General features: G+C 38.2%; 1 protein-coding gene and 1 long non-coding RNA gene across 7 annotated transcripts in view; one reads left to right on the forward strand and one right to left on the reverse strand.

Annotated features, from left to right (window-relative positions):
- The window catches only part of ntm (neurotrimin), a 352,115-nt gene that overhangs the window by 40,088 nt on the left and 296,991 nt on the right, over nt 1–15,036 (forward strand). The gene's annotated exons all lie outside the window — the stretch shown is intronic.
- On the reverse strand, nt 1,502–4,040 carry LOC309489503. Its single transcript, XR_014202433.1, has 2 exons — nt 3,843–4,040; nt 1,502–3,742 (listed from the first exon to the last, which is right to left on the reverse strand). It is a non-coding gene; the product is annotated as an uncharacterized lncRNA (long non-coding RNA).

Genomic DNA, 15,036 nt, shown 5'->3' on the forward strand with positions numbered 1-15,036 from the left:
TATTTTATGCTGTTATTTCTTAAACAGCTTCAACAATTTTTTATAATAAAATGAATAATAATAATAATAATAATAATAATTAATTATAATAAATAATAATAATAATAATAATTATTATTATTATTATTAAGTTAATACATTTATTTATGGTAAAATATTATAAACAAACAATTAAGAAACTGACACACATGTATCCAATGTGTAAGGAAAATAAATATTTATTGTTACTGCATTTTTAGAGTCATTGGATCTCATTTCTCAATCTAACGTAGAAACGAGCACAGAAATCATCTTGCGTATGTTTAAAAAAAAAAAAGGGTTATAAAAGTTTTCTAAAACCATGTGAGACCAACATAAATACAAGTACATTTCAAAGAAGTTGGTACGTCTATTTTATTACTTATCTAAAATATCTATATTTTTGTTTATTTTGTATATTCGTATTTGTCATTGACCCTACCAAATTATAGATATGTAACATTTTCCCCATTTGGAGCGCATGGATGGTTTATCCACGCTGTGTAGTGTTTGGCTCCTCATAAAGCTACTACATAAATGGGCTGCGTGAGGATGAGGAAGGATTGCAGTGACAGGCAATTTGGCATGCATATTATTAACACCTGAATAAAATAAATGCATTTTGCATGTCGCTCTGATCACTAGTGTTTCTATAGGAATGATAAAAGCAAATCTACACTTTCCTTGCCTATATCTATTCATTTCCAGCATAGCAAGCGGCTTCTCTGCCTTATCCCATCGGTACATGCAACCCATACCCAGAGACCAATGTGAGTCAGATGTTTATTTGAAGGATGTTACCAAAAATGGAGGATGTTATCTAAAAAGACAGGAGAAAAGCCTACAAGCAGGAGTGCTTATTTCTGCCAAATTAGAATGAGCCAAACTGGAGTCACACCAAAATGGTATTACCTTATTGCGCAGATGCATCAAGTCTGACAGTCTAGAGAAGAGCGCCTCAGATGTCTAGTGGTTCTGGGACTGGGGCTTGGCGTAGAGTTAAGAATCAGCGACTGCCAATCAGGGGTCATGGAGGTGCGGAGAGGTGTCAGGGATGAAGCTGTGGGCGCATTAAGAGTGAGTAGTGAGAGAAGAGATGCTTCCGAGTCAGGAAATCCATTTTGGGATATAAGCGCTCTCTTGGGAAGAGCTCCGAAAAATCAGGACTTTACCTGGACCTGTAATTGAAATGATGTTAGCAGAAAGTGGTGAGGTTTGAGTCTAAATCAGGTTGAATTTTTTGGTTTCAAGAGTAAGGATTTAGTTGAATCCAAAAGTTGGATTTAGAATATCAGCATGGCACAACGGGCGTGAACTTGTAATGGAGAAATCATTTTTATTGGGCTTATTAGGTAATAACATTTTATCATTATTTTTTAAACTGCTTCAATGATTTTAATAATAATATTACTTATTATTATGTTAATATATTATTGTTTTGGTCAAATATTATAAACTTGATTTGATCTTTTTTTTATTAAAAAAATGCACTCACATGTTAGTAAATTATGTTAGCAGAAAGAGCTCAGGTTTGAGACTAAATCAAATGCGTTAACGTTTTTGAGTGAACTTTGAGGAGAATCAGTACATTTATGTATTATTATGTATATATTTTATTCCCTTCATCTTTGGTCATGCCCTCTATATTCTTTCGTTCTGAGTGAACGCAGGCAGAGGATCACCTGTTCGTTGAAGTGATATAAAGCCGCTACACCGGGATGAGGTCTGCCCCTTGTTCTAGAACAGTCACCACAGTTCGGTGTGTGTGTGTGTGTGTGTGTGTGAGAACTGGCCCTTCTCCGCTCTGCAGTTGACCTTGTGGAAATTGGTGTTCGGGCCCTCTGGAGACCTCTCTTCTTCGGTCACCCTCACTGCATATCATCTCTCTCTGCTGATTCTGTCACTTGCTGCCTTCCGCCATGGGCAATTTTTATACTCCGGGACCCGTCTCATGTGAATGAGAAGTCATTTCGTGTTGTCTCTACTGTCTCGCCTCAAACGTCGAGGCTTTCAACAGGAAAAAGCTGTGACCTTCTGAAATGACACATTCAGCACCTAGAAGTTTTTCTGTCGAGTATATATGTTATTTGATTTAAGATGAGAGGTAATAACGTCAGGTTTTGCCTGCGTTGTTGGGACTAGATAAGGGACTGTCCCCATAAGGATTCTAAAACTTGTGATCTGCTCTAAAACTGCAGCTGCCTGCAGCTTTTGAAGGCAGCAAAGGCGCACTCCTGACACAAAGGATTTTCCAGACGGTGAGTAACTTAATTATGCTGCCTCCTTAGGTACCTTGTTTTAGTCAAGCATCCATGTTCTAAGGCAGCATCACATATACTGTTTGTAATGAAAGTATTCCCAGAATTTGTTGTGATAAGCTCATTCCTGGTGAAATTAAAACATCTTAAACCAGCCTAAGCTCCAACCTGGTCTGACTAGTCTGTTTAAGAGGGATTTGGGGCACTTTTCAGCTGGTCAGGCTGGTAAACCAACAGGACACTCATCTAAACCAGCTAAACAAACTGGTTTGTTTGCAGCAAAGATTGTTTATAATCAACATTTTTCATTCGGTGCTGAAAAGTATAAATTTGAAGTTGTTCAATGTTGTTAGAATAGATTGTTTTGCCCAAATGCTTTAGAGCTGCACGATATTGGAAAAATCTATATTGTGATTATGAAAAATACAGGAATTTTCACCAGATATTTGGAAAGAATGAATCATTCTAGAAGTATTGGAGTGATTTTGTTGAGGACCACATCTGCATTAAAAATAAATAAATAATAATAATTATTATATATAATAATTTATAAAAGCTAAACAATGAGATGTTGAAAATTTATTTTTAAGGTTTCAGACAAAACCATTAAGCTTTTATTTAGGTGGTTTGCCCAAAAATAAATAAAAATAAAATAATGTGCTGCATATTTCAGAGTGAACCAGGGGACTGTGCGTGTAGGTCATGATTTGGTGTTTCAGCCTCTCAGAGCGGCTTGATTCACATTCAACCATATTGCAAAATGTATATTATTGCAATATATTGTGCAGCTTTATGTGTTTTGTATTTTTATTAGAGTATTGGACTGATAGCTTAGCAACATGCTAACATTAGATATATTTACATCATTTGCCAATTAAGTCTCTAATGCAGAGCGATTTGCTGTGTGTAGAAAGTTACAAATGAGGTTCCAAGACAGTAATGATGATGTCACCATAGACGTTATAACTGTCTCGTATTTCTAATGCAAAATAAAGTTATACAACGCAATAATGGGGGATTCAGTTTGCCTAATATCTGTTCAAGAAGAAAAGATGCTCCCCAAATGAATACACACTATATTCTTTTTTATATTCCTACGCAAACAAAAATGATTGTCAATCACTCAAAAAGAAAATACAAGAAAAAGAAAAGCAACTACAATAAACAAAACAATGTAACGGATAGGTGCTTTACAGGAATTGGTTATTAGGTTGCATAATTCAATAGTGAAAATTGATGTGTGTTCATCAAACAATGTCCAAAGTTGAAGCAGTCCCTTAGTAGATGAATAATCCAGTCATTTGCGATGAATTCACTCCAAACAAGAACAGTTCTCATGCATCAGACTCTTCCAAATCAGGAACACTCAGAAGTAAGCCAAAAATCCCAAGCTTACATCCCTCTGGGCTTTAAATCCATATTTTGTTTGCAACATACAGTGTTAAAGTCACAGATGAAGAGTCCTTCTAAAATACATATAATAAACTGAAAACAAACTTCTTAGAAACAAACATTATCATCATCATCTTGGCATATTAAATAACAGGAAAGAAAACAAATCCTTACTTTAAGTTGAGCTTGAAATGAAACATTTCCCAACCAGGACATAGCACAAATGCAGGTAAGCCATGCTTTCTACTGCTGCTGTTCTGCTAACTTCCTCTACAAACCCACCTTTACTTAAGGGGAGACACCCCAGGTGAATAGAAAAACAAACAAAAAAACAAAAACTAATACATATCAGCATGAAACTTCCCCAGTTGATTACTGACATTAAGACAAATATCTTTTGTATTACAAGTTTTTAGAATATTTGTTTAAATATGCAAATTAGGTATCTCATTAAATATGTGCTAATTTGCATATTAGGTATCTCATTAAATATGTGCTAATTTGCATATGTTTCCAGAAGAGAAATATGAACATTGGACAAAGCCAGATTCAAATTTTTGGATATCTCTTTTTATCACTCCATTAATCAGAAAAAAAACTGTCAACAGCCATAAACAATTCATTTCCGCCCCGTTTTTAGGTATAAAATGTTGCATAAATCAGAATCTGAATGATATATGAACAAACATATGTTGAGATATGATCTGAATGATATATGATCCCTCTGTAAAAACCTTAAGAATATAGATAGGAATACAACTGGAAAGTTTGGTGCTGCGGAAGTGGAGAATTCTGGCTCAGAGTATGAGAAAAAAAACATTTTGAGAAAACGGCCTTTAAAGATTTGTATTATAAAAATTCATATAATACAATTTTTTCAGTGGAAACAACTATTTACAGACACAATATCTTATCAAATCATTAGCAACAACAATACAAACCACCTAAAACAAATCAAAACTTCAACTGAACAGCACCCCAGTAAAAAACACACACAAACGGTCCCATGTAGAACTGCCACCCAGGCCTAGATACAGTCTACAGCCTAATTTTCCATGCCTGCTTGATATGTAGGCCCCTCATCCAGTTCCTGCTGATGCCTTTTCACTTTCTTAGCTGTGTTCAGACTCTTGCGCCTATGTTTTGCCCTGGCAGTTGTAACAGCCTCAGCTTTCGAGATCCTGAGCATATCAGTTTCTCTCATTGAATTGACCGTCACAACTGTGCTCTGAAGTCACAACATCTCCATAACAGAAAGCATGGCAGAGGCACCTTCATTGAAGGTGGAGATGGCCATACTTGCTGCTGCCTCAAGCTTGCTTTTCCCCACAAAGAACGTTTTTGGACACCGCACCCATATAACAGAATTGAGGCACTCATTTGCATTTTGAGTGCCTCCATGCTGCATTCGCTGCAGCAGGCTTTCGCTAGACATGCGGTGGTACACTGGGATAAGTTTCTTCCCAACCTCTCGCGCTAGAAAGTTTCCAGCATGGTGTTTATGGCTACCAGGTGTTTCGCCATTTTCCTCTGCTTTCCTATACCAACACCAGGAGGGATTGCACCTGGTGTGCAAGGGGCTGTCGTCAGTGGACATAGAGTGGAGGAGACCTGCCCAGATTGCTGTCTTCATCTGATCTAGTGAACCCTGGTTATTAAGAATTGCCCCCCTGTAATAAGTTTGTAAAGTTTTGCATTTATTGGCAGTCAGTTTCCCCACACCCTTACCTCCTAACTTACCCTGTGCACTCAACTTTCTTAGTGCCGTACCGCTTGTGAGCATGATTGATACACTCCAATTTCACAATGTCATGCCCAGGGTATGGGTTCAGTGCAACCACCTCCCTAAATGCTGCACTATCCTCATCTGAGAGCATCTCAATGTACCACACCTGGTGGTGATTCACAGACCTGGCCCACTTCCTCTTTGCTGACTCCTGCTCCATTGCCTTACTTGAGCATGCAAAGTTTTTTTCCACGTGTCTCTCTTTCCAGCTGTCAAATGCCTGCCCTGTTATCTTGTTCTGTTGCTTAGCATTTTCCTTCAGGGCACAAGCATGATAATATGAGGATAGGACCTCATAGTCTATCACCAGTCCCGTAAGGATGTCAATGCACACACCGATGCCATAATGGGAGGTGACACCTCTCTTTTGCCAGGTGCCATCAAAAGACACACTTACATTAATGACAGCATCTGCATCCTACCTCAGCAACTCTGCCACATCTGGGTCAACATCTGCATAAGCCTGCCTGATCTTCTCCCTGGTCTTATGCAGTGACTCAAAGCCTCTCTCAATTTCAGCGGCTGAAATAAAATTTATAGTGTATTACTAACTATTCATCCATATTATAAAACACAAATAGATGGAGGCCATAATCTATAATGCCACAAATGTTACAGAGAGAGAGAGAGAGAGACAGAGACAGAGGCTAGATTTAAGACAAAAGATGGGATGTTTCCCGTTACTGCTAAACATACATAAACAAGCTGTAACATTTTGGATACATCTGAATGCAAGTCAAAAAGGCACATTCCATTTCAAAGCACTTAAAACCCAAGAGCCAAATCCTGAAAACAGTCCCCCTCAGTCAGCTGATTGTGAAGCTAACCAACCAGGGTCCCATCAGCACTGGTTCAAAACAACACAACAGAACAAAACTAATTATGAATCATTCAAAAGATCAATATTTAGAACATTGGAGAAAGCAAATAAAGTAGACTAAATTGTTATTTGACCGAGTATCTGCACACTGTCAGAGATGCGAAGAAGAGACGGAACCTGACTAAATACAGGCTCAGTGACCACCAACTGGCTAAGACAGAGATGCACTTCCTTCCCCATTGGGAAAAATGATCGTAACTAAGAGATTTACACCTTGGAAAAATAGCCAAAACTTAAAACTTCCAAAAGTTAACACCAGAAAAGAAGCTGGAAGTTCTCCTAGGAGAGGGGACAATAGCTCCACTGGCAGATAAATATGAATCTGCCTGCCACAGCCTGAGGGACTCACAAGCACTTTAGGATCTCAAAAAATACAGATTTGTTTAGTATTGTATAGTAATTATATTATACAAAAACTGTAACGTGTAATGTAATTGTTTTGTAATATAGTGTGTTGTATCGCGATCAGTAAAGTATAGTATATATGTGACACCTATGTATTTAATATATGATATGTAGGCTATTCATTTCTGTAAACTGCTTTGAGAGAGAGAGTGCGAGAGAGAGAGTGTTTCCATACCGGTTACTCTCCTTTGGTGTCTCTGTTACGTTTTAACATGAAGGCCAGGAATCCCTAACACTTTGCAGATTTCTTTGAGAACTGCATCTCCCAAGCCTAACTCGTGCGCTAACAGCACCATTCGCACATTCACATCAGACGCTACATTGTTCCTGGATACGTCTTGAAGACGCGTAGATGTGTAGACACTTTGCCTGTACGTATCTTCTTTGGAGAGACTGCACTCTAGTAGTAAACTGCTACAGAACCCATGATTCTTCGGATCGATGTTAACTTTAAGCCCTGTCCCTGCACAATTAGGACAAATTAAACCACTGATCAGTTCATTCAAGCGCGCGACATGAATTATCAGCCACTGCTGTGTGACGCTCTGATTACCGCCGCTGTCTGAACACTTGTGTTTTCCGAACGACAGTTTACGCACAGACGCACTGTGATGGCATTTCATCATCTGCTTTCTTAGTTTGTAATCCCTTGTGTCTTCTTGCTAATGACAACTATTTCCGTCTTCTCTGAGATGATTTTTGACGCACTTCTTTCGACATTTTGAACTCCCACGAAATGTCAGAGCACGTCACGTGATGCATCTGAACGAATCACGTTGTCAGAAATTGACATCAGCCAATGAGATTTCGCTTTTAGAGTTAAATGCCCCATTGTATTTTCACGATTGGTTGCTGATAAAAAAGGAAATTACCATATTTGGATCTGACAACATTGTACAGGAGAGAGAGAGCGCTTTCCAACGGTATATGTGATGACAGAATGCAGACAGCGATCGCGGAGCAGCATGTTGATTTAGAACGCCAACTTTTGTTGAATTTAGGGAAGTCTATAGACGCAAATAGACAAAGTTTAGTAAAATAAATGTGTATTTTATACTTTTTTTCACCACAAGTCTGAAAGAAGACATTTTATTGAAGACAAATAGCCCAAAATTGACTAGTGAAAAAAGTAGCATATTTTGGCACCATAGCACCCCTAGCGGTGTGGAAGAAAGACTGCGGATAAAATAGGTTCTGGAACGGCTCCCTAGGTCCCTAGGTTCTGGAACGGAGCTGTAAAATCAGCTGCATTTTGGGGGCTACCCAGCAGTTTCCAGGAGGGGAACGGCTAAATTAATGTACCAAATAAAGTCTAAATGTAAATATAAAATGCAGAAAGGTTTTTGTGACTGTTTATTTGGGGGTAGGGTTGTAAAATATCATAGAAAGTCTGCCAACTTGATATTAACAAGTGTATGTGTAGTACAAAAACAAAGTTGTCCCATGTGTCGGGTAAGGAGATTAAGATCTTGTGTTTTATGAATTAGTTTGTCAAAAGTAAGGCTGAGAGCTGTGGGAATATAGCCATGTACACTGATTATCATACTAAAATATAAATGAAGAGACAACGGCTGTTTGTTTGCCAATTCACATAGTTTAATTAGAACGGCACAGACCGAAGGGTTGACAGAGATGAAAAACCATTGTACCTACTGTAATTCCTCAAGGGTTCTGTTCATTGTTCTTTGGTGCTGTTTAATACAAGCTTCTATAGTGAAGAAATTTGGGGCAACCAAAAGACACCATAATTGGGGCCAATCATAAACATGCATTTTAAGGGATAGTTCAACTGAAGATCAAAATTCGGTCCATTTACTCACGCTCATGTTTTTCCAAACCTATAGGCCTATGACTTTCTCCTATGGAGCACAAAATAAGATGTTTAGCAGAGTTCTCTTGTCCATACAATGGAAGTGTTTCAGTCTTTTTAAGGGTGGGAGTGTTATGTGGGAGTGTTCTAACCTGTGTTTTGATGCAGTTACTTGGTAGCTCACCTGCAATCAATGGGCCCTATCTTGCACCCAGCGCAATTGACTTTGTACACCGACGCATGTATCATTCCTATTTTGCACCCGCGCAAAGTGCGCTTTTCCCTGCACAGAAGCACGTCGCTAAACTAGGGAATGAACTTGCGCTCCCTGGGCGGTTCAGCGCAAAAAAGGAGGCGTGTTCCGGCGCAAACGTTCCTTCATGCTATTTTGAAACCGCTCGTTTCGTGTCTTGGGCCATCAATGTGTACTTACGATGGGGAATTGTTTAATTTGGACGATGGGGAATTGTTTTAATTTGGACTCTGTGCATGCTCTTTGAGACAGTGACCATCGACCTGCATTATATGACTGACAGACAAGAACGGTTTGACCTAAAAATATCAAAATTGAAACTACTGCGGAAAAAAGACACCTACATCTTGGATGCCCTTGAGGTAAGCTAAAACATACCAAAATTTTATTTCAAAGTGAACTATCCCTTTAAAGGGAATGTGAGATGACGCTCTGATTGGTTTATTTCATGTTACACCCAAACCACACCTATGAATAATGAAGCTACTTTAGATTTGCCCATTTTAGATTTGCGCCTGGCGCAAGAGTCATTTATCCCGCCGGGAAAATAGCAACAGCGCCCAAGACCCGCCCACAAAGTTACTTGCGCTTTGCGCTTGACACTTGCGTTTCAGATCGTTAAAATAGGGCCCAATGGGTTAATTGGTGTCACCTGAAAGGATTGGTGTCACCCAAAAATATGGTGTCACATTTTAAAGTCCAGAGGCATTTCTCAATACCAAGTACACAGTTTGAACTTGCGTCCTTGGTAGTTCAGACTTGCCAAGTTCGACTCAGGAGAATGAACTCCCGAGGACGGGAGGACGCAAGTCCGGTAATTCTGCAAATGGAACCGCAGCGTTCTTGATAGTGTCACTCAGCTCACTCTGGCTACTGTATTCTCTGTGGGCTTTATTTAGGCTACAATAAAACGAAATATGTTACACAATCCTGCTTTTCGTTTCCATTTAAAAAATCTTAAACGTATTAATAGACACACAAATGTGGTTCAAGAAACGCGTACATTTAATTACCTTCACTGCATGTATATTTAACAAAACGAAATATAAAACATGACCCTGCCTCATTTCGTTTACATTTTAAAATATTAAACGTATTAATATGCATATATGTACACAATGCATATGTAGGCTACTCTGATTATCTTCACTGTATTTACATGTATAATAAAATGAAATAAAGACAATCAAACAATTCGGTCATATGCACAAAGTCAGTGCTCTAGTACAACGGTAAAGTTAAACAAATATATTAAGTTATGCAACCTGACCTCAACCAAAACGATTTGCCCGGGAACAAATTATAGATTCATGAGACAAAAGATTACTCGAGTCCACAAGACGAATTCGTACACAAGAGGAATTATATCTCATGTTTAACCACTACAGAGACATCAGAGCCAGCGGCAAACATCAGAAGGACCAGCTAAGGTTAGGCTGTTCTTGGCGGATACATGAGTGCTGAGCGCCCCCTGATCTCCTGGATCTCACAACTCTAAAACATCAGATACAATTGTATTTTGTTTATTTATAATTAAACCACAGATTTGAGCTTTTCTTTTTTATAATTAAACCTACATTTCCTGACACAGTAACTGCATTATTTTTTTAAATTATGTGGGTTTGCTGGTTGGTGCGAGATGCATTCTGGGAGACCTGGCTGTATCAAGTCCACACGTCACCTCTTGATGCATCCTCAATAAAAGGGGTGGAGCAAGAACACATCCAGGGATTTGAACTGTACTTGGCCAGATATGAATTTTGAATTGGTACAGTAGAACACACATACAGACAAGAATGCATATTGAGAAACTGCTCAGGTCTCTCTCTCTCTCTCTCTCTCTCTTCAATAAACTTTATTTTTAATTGGTAAACTTCAGTCTTTGTGTCCTTTATATTGCTTCCCTAGAGCCAGAGTTGTAACATAATTCAGACAAATGCTGCAAGCTCCAAAAAAGCACCATAACATTACCATAAATGTAGTCATGAGGGTAATCAAATTATGACACAATTTTTTGGGCAATGGAATCTCAATCCAATTACCTTAAACTTGACATCTATTCTGTTATTCTCCCTCTCCTCCTTACAAATTTTCATCCAGATGCTTTTCTGTGAATTGATATCGATAGGTAAACCTACAGCACAGTTTTGACATGAAAACTCGGCTGCGTTTTGCTTCGACGGCACACTGGGCTCAGATCATGTAAAGAAACGGCTCCGCAGGTAGCGAAAGCAATTTCAGAGCTCACAAAAGTAGATTGTTTAGCCCATTGTATGAGAGCCATCATGCTGACTAACAATAACCACAGAAAAATACATCAAGACAGACTCAGAGTTTTTCTTTAACTGGGTGAGTAAGGCTCATTAGGGTTTTTAAATACTACTATTATTATTATTATTATTATTATTATCGTATGATTAACAGCTTTGTTTAATAGTTGTATGGGTTATACAGTCGTTGTTAAACTGAATGACGCACATTTCCTTTATTATTTATATTTTCGTTTTTTTTGGTCCAAATAGTGCTCATGGTCAGGATAAATCTTTCCACCTCAGCCTATGAATATAGTAGTTATTCATAAGATTCTTTTAATGTATTTCTGTCATGACAACTCTTGGAGTGTTTGGCATGGTAATGGGTATAACAAAGTTGATATATTTGGTCTTGGCGGAATAGATCTGCTCTGCTGCAGCTGCTGTTGGTTATGTTGCTGCTACAGAGCAACGGGACTTGCTACTGCCAATACATACACGACACACTGCTGTGAGCAAGTAAGACACACTTCTGCTGCTGTACAATATAGCGCACATGAATTACCCATAGCAGATCTATACAGGTGGAGCTGGGGAAGGTGGAGGGTTTCTGAAAGCGTGCTGCAAACTGCTACAGCAAATGCTGAACAAGTATTTGAAGATTGAGCAGCGAGCTCATTGGCTACTGATACAGCAGGAACCAATCAGCTGTGCCCTATAGAGAATGATGTGATTGCACGCAGATTGAGTTAAAAACGTAAATAATTTAGGAAATTCTCTGATGACTTTTGCCATAAAAAAAAAAAAAAAGATGTTACAGAAAATCTGAATGAACGAGGAGGGTAGTGAATGACGTCCTGCGCCACTAAAGACCCGAGGAAGATACTTTGGGTCCTTAGTGACCCGGGACATCATTCACTCAACCTGCTTAGTATTCCTCAATCAATACATTATAAACTATATAACAAGAAAATAAATAAATAAATACAATTATAAAAGAATGCCTGTTTTCCCATACATTTTTTTTGTAAAAATTGTATAGGGTCACAAACGACCCAAGGTGTGTAACAGTGTAAGTATATTTTTTTTTCTGTACATCAGTAATTGAATCTTTGATACTATCTGATACACAATGATGAAGTGACGTTTCACTCATAGGTCCCGCCGGCAGAAAACAAAAGAATAGGAAGTATCATCAGCAAAACTTGAAATGGCTCAGCGTTTTACTGCAGAGCAAGTACTGAATGCAATCATATATTAGTATCACTCTCAGTTGATGGTGGATCGATTTTGAAGATGTTGGAAATTATAGTTTTGAGATGGCGAATGCTGAATGTACTGGGAAATGAGCTCTGACAAGGACAGTGATGATGGTATAAAACATCTGCTCAAACTGAACCCTTCAAAGCTCTAAAAGGTAACAATATATGCTTTATTTTATTCTTTGGTAAATGTTACTCTGATATAAGAAGAGTTTCACATTATCCCGACAGGTTTGAGATCCATCCGTGTTAGATATAGATCCGCTTTATTTTATTATTCTTTAATTGTTACTCTAATATCAGGAGAGTTTCATATTATCCCGACAGGTAGAGATCCATCTGTGTTAGATAGATCCGGGTCGCTAAAGACCCGAATATGTAATAATGATTGGTGAAAAATTCATGCATTTAAGGGTGAAGGCAGAATAAAATGGGACACAATGGCTAGAACTCTCCTTGTGTTTCTCACAAGGGCTAAACATATTTGGATCTCATGTGCTAACCGCTAGAGCATGGGTCCAAATGTTGATTCTTCTTTACCTTTGCAATAAAATATCTGAAGTGAGAGGACTGAAAGATTTTGAAAGACTATTGTAGCTTAACAAGGTGCTGAGACACAAGGGCACAAAAGAAACAATTGTAAGTACTTTGTATCAGTAACATATATATTTAATTGTATAACAGTATATTTCATAACACTACAATAAATGCAGTTATTGTCTGAAATCACTGCCTACCTTTTAAGATATGAAATCACAAAACTGCTGAATAATTGCACAGCATCATGCAACTAGAAAATTGCATTGTGTGATTGACCTCACAAAATTGTGCTTTAGACTGAAGCGAAGATGAGATAAATGAATGCTTTTAACCGACCCATGACTCCTTTCCTTTCTCTTTATCTCTTCTCCTGAAAATAAGCTGATACATCAGTGTCCCACATGAAGTGTAATTATATCTGTGGGTGGAGGAACTTGGTGACAAACAGTCTCATCCCATATTGCATGGGCAGGTTGTGCTATATTTCAGCCCAGAGCTTTGACGTGTGTGTAATGCCGTATGGAACGACGGCATCATTGCGTTCGATTTTGAACATGCTGTTCTCAACTAGACGCCTCACTTTAATGGATTCTGTCTGTCTGTTTGTAATGATCACACATGGTTCGAAGATTCCTCTTGCTAAATAGCACAGTTCATTTTGATTATGCCCCCATAAAATGTCACAAATGTTTTGGAAGGACCTGTATATAATTGCCCTGTCACAATATAATCTTTTTTCTTTTTTTTTTAGTCCAGGAGGATTTGTGTTGGCTCCTTTTTGCTCTTGACAGCACATCCCCATGAAGTGAAATTATGCTTGATATGCCTTCAAACAGAGCCTGCATTTGGTATCGACTGTGAAAAGAGAGGGATTCATGGAAAGAAGCATTTAGAGGCGTCACCGCACCGCAGGGCACGGCACGCTCTCCTAAATAAATCATCTGAGAGATGGGGATCATGAATTATCGGTCATTATGTCCAGCAGCTTCTGTGTTAGTCAGAGGTTTGCGAATGATTTTTCCCAGCCAAATGCGCATTGTCAATGCGTTTTGCTCCATTGTGTTGATGTTTCCTGTCGGCATATTAACCAGCAGCCTTTGATCGGTTATGAATCAGGCGTTCGCTCCAGATTCATGTTTAATAAATTCATATTTCACAATCCAGTTGTATTGCAGGTCCTCCAGAATGTGCACATGAATCACGGATGAAAGTCCAGACAGCAACCCATCGGTTACACATCTGTGCTAAAGTTGTGCCATCCCCTACTGGGCCTGGACAGTTTATTATTCAAGATGTATTTCCTGATACAAGGCATGGAACTGCATTAGTAATTGTTATATATCCAGATCAAATATATACTTACTGTCACTTTATATATGCAGATGTCCTCCTTGTTGTGTGAATTTGAATAGTGAATATTTATCATGCTGTTTGAATGTTAAAAATTAAAAATAAATAAATAAAACATCTTTCTGAACAAGATACATTTTAGCCAGATAAAGTATTATAGCTTTCCTGTAACTCAAACAGTAGTGTTGGTGCTTGCAACGCCAAGGTCATGGGTTCGATTCCCAGGGAACGCAAGAACTGATAAGAATCTAAATGTGTACCTTGAAATGCAATGTAAGTCTCTTTGGATATAATGTAAGCGTTTGCCAAATGCATAAATGTAAATAAAAGTAGTGTGCTTAGCAAGTGGCAGCATTATTATGTTGAAAAATGCTTGTGGATGATTGATAGGAATAGGATTTTTTCAGAATACGCTACAATTTTCAAATGGCCATTAGTGGAAAATTATTTAGCCACCTTAATCGTAGTTATGCCATCTAACCTGTCAAACCTTTTTTTCTTATTGTTTTACTGATCTATATATATATATATATATATATATATATATATATATATATATATATATATATATATATATATATCTGTCTGTCTGTCTGTCTGTCTGTTTGTTTGTTTGTTTGTTGCGGTGACGGATTTTTTCCACCGGTTAATCGACGTGTAAAAAAAACCGGTAATCCCGGTGTCACCGGGGTTGCGTGTCGGGGATTTCGGGTGGCCGAAAATGCACACGTCTCAATTTACTTTCACTTTAATTAGCGGCAATTCAGTAGCATTTGTTTGAATTAATCATGGGTTAATTTATTTTATTCTTAATAAAAATACACAAAACA

The sequence above is a fragment of the Leuciscus leuciscus genome, assembly GCF_965113295.1.
Source record: "Leuciscus leuciscus genome assembly, chromosome: 24".
Lineage (NCBI taxonomy): Eukaryota > Metazoa > Chordata > Actinopteri > Cypriniformes > Leuciscidae > Leuciscus > Leuciscus leuciscus.